Here is a 9,237-nt window from a genome sequence, read left to right on the forward strand (position 1 = left end):
AATCCGGCACTGGGACTCTCTTGTTGCTATTAAGGCTGATTTGCACTTGTGCACAGCTGAGGGCAACCAGAGAAAGGAAAGAGGCATATGCCAACACCTTTTTGCATGTGTTATTGTGCCCCTCATCTCTTGAAAATAGATCGCTCTGAGTGTTGGGTTGGGGGACATGCTTATGGATTTAAAACAATATTTCTCTTAGCTCTTTTGTATAGTGGAATCATTTCTACACATTAGCCAGAACTCAGTGAGACAGAACGTATGACTCCTGCACCCCAAGTTAGCTAATTGCTGCATTCTTGTTGGCTTCACACACTCTGAAATAATGAATTCCCCCCCCCCCCCACACACACACTCTTAAATAATGGATTTTTTTTCCATGTCTCACAGTAGAATGGGGGAGTTGATAAAATATGAATGTAATTTGTTTTCTTGCTGCTTGTTACTTTTACAGCCATCCTTTCCACCACCCCTACCTGAGTTGTTGACTTTTCCTCCAACTTTGCAGCGGTTCAGAGTACATTAATATTTTAAATATATATATCCTTGGAAGTGGTGCTTCAGATTGAGCATATTTTGTGCTAGGAAAGCTCAAGTTTAAGCCCTGCTGTGAAGCAGCAACAAGGCATTAAATATTAAAAACCAACCAAAATATTACTTTTGTAAGATGCTAAATGGTTGCTTCACAAACAAAAAAGAGGGAAAAAGTTCACTTGCTTACAACAGCTTGAGAGCCTTTTTACTTAATTCTGTTAAAGATCTGTACTGAAAGAAGTATAATTTTTTGCTTTCCATTTTTCTGTGAGGTTGCATCATTTATCACAAAGCAATTGAGATCGTCTGTACTAAAATCCCATTGATATGGTTGCTTCCAGGCTGAATTTCTTTTGGTGTATCAGCACAATGCAGAATTGACAAACACTTTGCATGCAATGTGTACCGTAACTGCTAAACATCTAACATAAAAAAATGCAAAATGTGTCTGATAACGGTTGCAGTGTATCCATGTGTCCTATGTTGCAGAGGGCAATCTTCCATTTGAAACCTTCTTCCAGCTGAAGGACTTCATTGTCCAAGTCAGTTTAATGATCAACATCCATGTAAGGAGAGAGAGAAGAGGACTTGAAGTTGCCCATCAATGGTCAGCAGCTGGACATGAAATTGAGTAAGCACTCAGCTCATTTAGTTACAGCTTTCCCTACTATGGTGAGGAGTATTGTATACCTATGTAAATTATAGTTGGTAGGTGAGAGGTCTGAGAATATCACATAGTCGTGGGAAATATACTTTGTGGTTTCCCAATAAACACCCTTCCTCCTGCTGTCTCTCCCTCTCCCTTTCCTTCTGCACAATGCAGCCATGAAGCCTCCTCTCATGATGTCGACTTAGGGTAAGAATGGGAAGTCAGCTATGTCATTTGGATGGACAGGGAAGGATATGCTACATATCTTGAGAGTGGTAATTGAAATTGATGAATTGGCCTTCCCATTCACCCAAATGTGAAGCAATTTGTCCTCAAGAGATTAATGAATCAGCTCACCTTTCCTCATATTAATATTTTTTGGGGGGAGGGGGGGAGCTCTCTCTGCATAGCCAGTTCTGTTGTGCAATGAACATGAGCTGGTATCCTATTTTTACCATCCTCATGTAGGAAGTGGTTCTCAGTGGCAGTTTTGGTATATGGAAAAGTACACTGGAAAGAAAGAGTAAGGATTGTGAGGCTGTATTCTGTATATCTATGACCTTCAAGTTTCCCATTTGGGAATAGTTCCACTGAATGCTACAGTAAATTGAGAAATGGAGCCTATGTATTGGGGTTGCATAGCTTCCTCTGGTTGTTACTATTGCATCTGTATGCATACATGGTGGGATGTTTAAAAGTTTAGAAATAAGAAATACATGCTACGTACTGATGGTGATTTCTGTGAAGATGAGCAATCGGTAGTGGCAGAAGTTCTTCTCCGTTTATTTTTTTGGAGAAGATGCATTTGCCCAGTGCTGTTGCATCATTCAGTTTCTTTACCTTGAAGGAGGTTCACCTTTTATGCCCAATGAATAATTTAATGCTTAAATGACTCCCAATCCCCAATATTTACTGATCTGCTTAAATTAATTGGCTACGCCAATGCTTTTAAGGAGAAAAATATTTTAAGATCTCAGAGGCATATTTCTGAACTTGGAACTGAGATTCAATTTGCTTTTGCAAGTTTCATTCCCACAAGCATAAATAGCTCAGAATAGTGACTAGATAAATAAATGACCCTTTTTGTATCTTCCTATTTGCAGGATTCAAGGTAACATAGTTCAAATAAAGTTGACAATATTTATTTGTTTTCATCTCAACTTCATAAAATATGATTAAGGATACAGCCTGGTGAATCAGATTTGGTTGCATCTGAAGAAAGCGTGGGTGCTTCGACTATGCAAAATCTCCCCTTGCCTAAGAGCAAAACGTTTCCTAGTGGAGAATTTGTAGGCAAGTTCTAGCTCCAGTTTTTTGGGTGTTATAATAACTAGAATATCAGAACTGTGTGGTGCACTTTAAGCAGTAAAGGGTAATAATTGCTACTCCACATGGCTGGCTGTGTACTCACTTGTCTTCTGCTGGTGGGTCAGAACCCAGTACTGGTTTGTGGACTCAGCTAAGGTGGGTCACAACAGCAGCATTAACAACATAAAAATATACGGTAAAATAGATGGGTCCCCAATTAATGTTTGGGTTAAAAGGTGTGTCCAGGTCTGAAAAAAGTTGGTTTAGATCATATAATGGTGCAGGTGGAGTGTTTCTAACTATTATCATCCTGGTATCCCATAGACTGCAAGAAGATCAAACCTATCCATTCTGAAGGAAATCAGCCCTGAGTGCTCACTGGAAGGACAGATCGTGAAGCTGAGGCTCCAATACTTTGGCCATCTCATGAGAAGAGAAGACTCCCTGGAAAAGACCCTGATGTTGGGAAAGATGGAGGGCACAAGGAGAAGGGGACGACAGAGGACGAGATGGTTGGACGGTGTTCTCAAAGCTACCAGCATGAGTTTGACCAAACTGTGGGAGGCAGTGGAAGACAGATGTGCCTGGCGTGCTCTGGTCCATGGGGTCACAAAGAGTCGGACACGACTAAACGACTAAACAACAACAACATCCTGTGAACAAATCAAGGCACTACCTTAATTCAGGCAAGAGACAGAGGTTGCTATACAGACCTCTCACTCTCTATTGTAGCAGGTAAGAACCACTATCATTTGAACCAGACAAAGGCATTCGAGGAGGGAGTAGGGCTTGTCTACTGAGGGGCATATAAAGGATGTAACTTGGAGAAGGAGCCAGACAGAGAGACCTGGAGACCTGGATTTGCCCTCCAGGTGTGAGGTTCCGTTCTCCTTGGATGAATAGTGTTTGTCCAGGATTTATAGAAAGGTATTTTACACCACTGGCTTCCTGATCCTTCAAAATCAGGAGTGGGGATCCTTCAAGGCTTCTAAGTTTGACCCTCAGAATTTCCCCCAGATCAGGTGTATCATTGGACCTGTCTCATGTCCCCAGTGTTTTGCCTTGATGCATCCTTGAACTCTTAGAACGCCTTTTGTTTGACTGGATGGAGGATAGAGAGAGGTGTACAAAAGGTAATGTTTACTTACTTTTGTCTTTGACCCCACACACCATGTGGCCCATGGAAGGAATGCAGTCCTCATGCTGAAAAGGGTTCCCCACCCCTTGTTTTAACTGGAATTGCAAGGAATGGAACCTGCAAGCAGCTCTACCATGAAGCTATGGCCCCTTCCACATTTATTTCTATATTCCAAGCTTCAGGTGCAGCTGGCTTTGGGGCTAGGATGGAAAAATATGAGAACTTCCAACTTACCACATGAAATTGGTATTTAGGGAAAGTAGCAAGAGGCCATTACACCCAAACACCACCTTGCCTGTTTTGTGCCACTGAGCATCTAGCTCCCTCGGTGTATAGAGCAAGGTAAAGGGACGCCTGACCATTAGGTCCAGTCGTGACCGACTCTGGGGTTGCGGCGCTCATCTCGCTTTATTGGCCGAGGGAGCCAGTGTACAGCTTCTAGGTCATGTGGCCAGTATGACTAAGCTGCTTCTGGCGAACTAGAACAGTGCACGAAAACGCCGTTTACCTTCCCGCCGGAGAGGTACCTATTTATCTACTTGCACTTTGACGTGCTTTTGAACTGCTAGGTTGGCAGGAGCAGGGACCAAGCAACAGGAGCTCACCCCGTCGTGGGGATTCAAAACGCCGACCTTCTGATTGGCAAGTCCTTGTGATAAGCACAAGATAGAGCAAGATGAGCGCGCAACTCCAGAGTCATCCGTGACTGGATTTAACAGTCAAGGGTACCTTTACCTTTTTATGTATTAGGTAAGCATGTAGATGCCGCAGATCCTTTTGCTTTCAACAAAGGGGATCAATAACATTTGTCGATAACATTGCTCAAGCTGTCCTGAGACCTGGAATGGAAATTGTTAAGTAGATATAAGTAACCATGGCAAGTGATCTTAAACCACCCTGCCCATTTTGGCATTGAACATGCCCAACTGCCAGCACTTCAGCCTTGCTGAGAATCCCCACATGAAATATGAATGGCATGCTTTCAGCTAGACCAGCGGCATGTCTCTTGCTGGAAGTAGAGAAGACTCTTGTCTTATGAGCGTCCCCCTGCAGGTCCTCCTGCAAGGCTAATACACAGTCTCATCATCTCTGATTCTCCTCACGTTTACTGATTTAACCACTGTTCTCTTTCATCAAGGGATGGGTGATGGGGAAAACAAGAAGCGGGTCCTTATGTTACATTAGCTTTTAGGACACGGCCTCCAGGGAATTAAAGCTAAGTTACCATGGGAACTCAAGATAAGACAATGCATTATCAGCATCCCCCACTCCCCAAGTTGTCAGATGTTAATGCTACACTGTGCTGTGCTGGAGTCTGTATGGAAAGCTACCCCCAATACTCAACAATTCAGTGCTGTTCCAGCCCCAACCTTTTTCTGTACTGAAGTCATCTCAACCTGTTACTACTATACAAGTGCTTCAGTCTTACCATTTTTATTGTAGATTTTGAAATGATGTTTATATCTGGTTTGTGTTTTTGTAAGCTGCTTAGAGTATAATGCCTTATATCATGGTTGGGCAAACTTCAAACTTGTGGGATCTCCTCTGCTTTTTGCTGGAACCTTGATGTATACAACTGGAACCAAGTACAAAATCGTTGTTGTTGTTATTGTTTAGTCGTTTAGTCATGTCCGACTCTTCGTGACCCCATGGACCAGAGCACACCAGGCACTCCTGTCTTCCACTGCCTCCCGGAGTTTGGTCAAACTCATGCTGGTAGCTTCGAGAACACTATCCAACCATCTCGTCCTCTGTCTTTCCCTTCTCCTTGTGCCCTCCATCTTTCCCAACATCAGGGTCTTTTCCAGGGAGTCTTCTCTTCTCATGAGGTGGCCATAGTATTGGAGTCTTAGCTTGGTGGTATTGGCCATTTAAGAAATGGGGGACCTCTGATCATATGTGTTTAGTACCAGAACTGAACTCACAGCCCTTTAAGAGAAAAATCCTTCCCACAAGCCTACTTAATTTCTGATGCCAAATTAAGAGGTGGGGTGGAAATTTAAGTGTGGGAGCTTTTTCATTGTTTAAGTGTTTAAGTGGTGTTTTTTGTGTTTTGGGGTGCATGTTTAAAAAACCTTGCTGAATCACTACAAATCACCCAGAGATCTTCCTTCTGCCTAACTCTGCCATATAGAATACTGGGATATAAATGAACACCATCATCACACTTATTATGTAACAGCACTTGCATGCTGCCCTGCAATATGATATCCTCAACCTGATTACATGCATAAACCCATTTTCGTTCCATGTGTGCTATTCCAAGGTATCTCACCTCTAATATGTTGAGGGCATCTGTTGAAACCTAAATTCAATAAAGGCCTTACATAATTGTGGAAAAGCCAGTGTCTCAAGGTAGTGAGGCCTTGAGTAGTTGTCCTTAATTTGGGGATACCAAAAAGAGCAATGGCAATGATAATGGATGCTCTGTCTTGGTTAGCATCATGGTCAAAGATCCAGTTTCTAAGGGATAAATATTCCTCCATTTGGATATTATAAGCACTAAACTTGTCTTGAGACTTTTGTGACCAACCTCCTCATTCTGATTCATTTTTGCAGGGAAGCTGGGGATGTTAAATGATGTTCCATCAAGCAAATGTTAACCCACACATTTCAGGTTGTATTTTTCAACTCTTTCCCCATTGCAAAAATCTTGATATTGGAGGGAAGCGGGATTGCAGGGCAAGAGCTCAGAATCAACTTTAAGTGCCCAAATTGAATTTGTTGGTACGTGATTGAAAATATTTCTTTGAGGCAGGAAAACTCTGTGCACTGTGTGTAATATATTTATCCAAGTGGTTGCTGTAGCTAAACAATTTCTCTGCTCTGAATGACCTCTGAGTTGGACAAGTAGTGTCTTCGATTAGGGTACATGCATTCTTATCCATAATACATCTCAACATGAAAGGTACAAAATGACGTTTGTCCAGTGTCTCATTATGCATGCTCTTGTTACTGACAAGGTTACTCCAGAATGTTTTCTTTGAATTCTAATTTTGTTGTCTGCCGCTAACACTGTCTTGGAGCTCATGGCATTTGCCACCTGCTGAGGGCTAAGGAAAATGTTACCCAGGAGATGTGCAAACAGCCTCTTGACATTGTTATTTCAAGTAATGGAAAAGTAATTGCAGGAGGCTTCCAGTTGGGCAGGAAGTATGGGCTACTTAACCCTTTCTCTTCCAGAGATTTCCCTACTAAAACTTTATTTCAGTTGCCTTTCCATCTACAGTGGGGGGCGGGGTGGTGGAATCTGCTACCTGTGTCTTTTCAACCAACCACTGCAACTGGGCAGAGACTTCGAGTGGGAAAACATCTAGAGAGGAAGGTGTTAAGCAGCTGCTCCTCTACCATCCTCACTCCTTTTCTCCAGATCGATTGGCAAACTCTATTGCCTGACATTGATGTGACGAAAGAAAGCCCTTCTTCACAATGTGCATAGTTAAAGGATGGAACTTGCTTCCGCAGGAGGCAGTGGTGGCCACCAACTTGAATGGCTTTGAAAGAGGGTTGGCTATATTCATGGAGGTACTAGCCATGATGTCTGTGTTGGGATGTTCCATTCTACCTTAAGGAACAGGCATGATTGTTGTGTGTCACATGTCTGTTTACACTCCAGCTCAGTATGCTGGGAACTTCCGTTTGTGTATAGCTTTCTGTTTTGCTTTGGACACGAAGGAGATCAGACATGTTTCCTTTTGTCCTGATCTACGCTGAATAAACCTACTTGTAAATATGCTCACACAGCCTCTCGTGCCACTTCTGTTTGTGCAGCGTTTGCTTTGCTGCATAGCATGCTCAGTCTTCTAAAGCCTGGGGCCGCAGATTTATGCTGAACTTGGGACCGGAGTTTGCCCTGCACACCGGCCGGTGGGCTGGAGCCAGCTGGGGGCCTGCCAGTTGCCCCCGTTTCCTTGGGTGTTGTGCTCTACCTCCATGGCTGGAGGCTCTATGCTTCTGAATACCAGTTTCTGGAAACTGCAAGAGGTGAGGATGCTGATGTGCTTGGGTCCTGCCTGCTGACTTCCCACGGGTGTCTGGTTGGCCACTGACAGAACAGGATGCTGGGTAGAGGGGTCCTTGGCTTGATCCATCATGCTCTCCATAACTCCTGCTTTTCCATCATCTGTTCCTTGACCCTTTAAACTGAAAATTCCCAGGATTGGATTGTACAGAAAACCACCCTCATTAAATGTGAACATAACATACAATAAGCATAACATACAACAATACAAACAACCAAATAAAAGACTTCTTTTATCCTGTATCTGGCCTCCTTATTTACTTCTAATAAGCTGTTTCCTCTATGAATAATTAAGATTTTTCTAGTTATAACTTAAATATCCACAAAGTCTCCTGCAGACACTAATCGAAACAAGTCCAGGTATGTATTTTAGGGCACTGTCTTGTGAAGTATTCTCTGCATTTTCCGCATGCTTTTTGAAATTCTTGTCTAGTGTGATCTCTAGTTGCCTCTGTTAATCTAGCCAGTTCAATATACTCTAACAGTTTGTCTTGCCATTCCTTTTTTGTTGGCACAATTTCATTTTTCCAGTTTTTAGCAATTAGGATCCTTGCTGCTCCCGTGGCATAGAGGAATGCTTTCTGATCTTCTCTTGCTATATCTGTGTCTGTTATCCCTAGTAGAAAAGCTTCTGTATTTTTCATAAAGTTAGACATTTTTTTTAAGCTCGTCATATATTATGTTCCAGAGGCGACACTTAAACATGTTTGGTGGACTTGTGAAAAAAATCAAAAGCTTCTGGAACATGAAAATGCCCAGGATTGAACCTGAGACCCTGTCTTTGCAAAGTACATGTTCTACGTCTGAGTGGCGGTCCTTCCTCGGCTTTATCTGTAGGATCGCATTGATTCAGGAGTTGTAATTATTTACGGACACTACTAAAACCACTTACTGAAGTAGAAAATATTTCTACGCTAGGAACTGCATACACCACAGACACTGCAGTCGGAGACAATCTGACAAGGGGACTTTATCTCGATCCCATTTATGGTCCCTTAATCATTGGGACTTGCTCCAAGAAGTATATGGAGAAGCGTGATCAAACTTCAATGGTGAGCTTAAACTACTCATGCATTTTTCAGGTTGGTTTTTTTTTTGGTCTTTATATTGCTTTTATTTGGTATCTGCCCTTCTCAAACAGAACTGTATAAAGGTAAATAGCTGATTGATTAAACGCGCCCCCAAGTGACACATTTGACAATACAGCTCAACTATTCATGTAAGGCAACGGCTTTAGTAATAATAATAAACATACTTTCCAGACAAGTCGTATTGATTTTCTACTTATTACACTGGCACCAAGAAGTGTTTTGATAGTGTCTGTATGTTGGCCTTCCGCTAATAGCTCATTAAATTGGAAAGGTGTTTTCATTGACTTAGTATCTGTTGTGGCTGTGTTTTTAACAGTAAAAAATCTACCTGATCTGTACCTTATTCACTCAGCTTCTCTACAATCTCCTTTTCCTCCTTTAATGAAGAAGTTGTAGGCATTTTTCCTACCCTACAATCCATGGCAGATGGAAAGGGGCATTAACCCTTTCAATTATGCTGCAGCTTTAATAGCAATTTTAGGTGTGATTTCTGCATTGC

At 42.3% G+C, this 9,237-nt stretch overlaps 1 long non-coding RNA gene across 1 annotated transcript in view; it reads left to right on the forward strand.

The window, feature by feature from the left end:
* Nucleotides 1-8,698, forward strand: part of LOC307217304 — a 31,021-nt gene extending 22,323 nt beyond the window's left edge. Inside the window, exon 3 of the long non-coding RNA XR_013839548.1 lies at nt 8,566-8,698. This is a non-coding gene — a long non-coding RNA (uncharacterized lncRNA). The remainder of the gene's footprint in view (nt 1-8,565) is intronic.
* The last annotated feature ends 539 nt before the right edge of the window (nt 8,699-9,237 follow it).

The sequence above is a fragment of the Podarcis cretensis genome (genome assembly GCF_951804945.1).
Source record: "Podarcis cretensis genome assembly, chromosome: 5".
Taxonomy (NCBI): domain Eukaryota; kingdom Metazoa; phylum Chordata; class Lepidosauria; order Squamata; family Lacertidae; genus Podarcis; species Podarcis cretensis.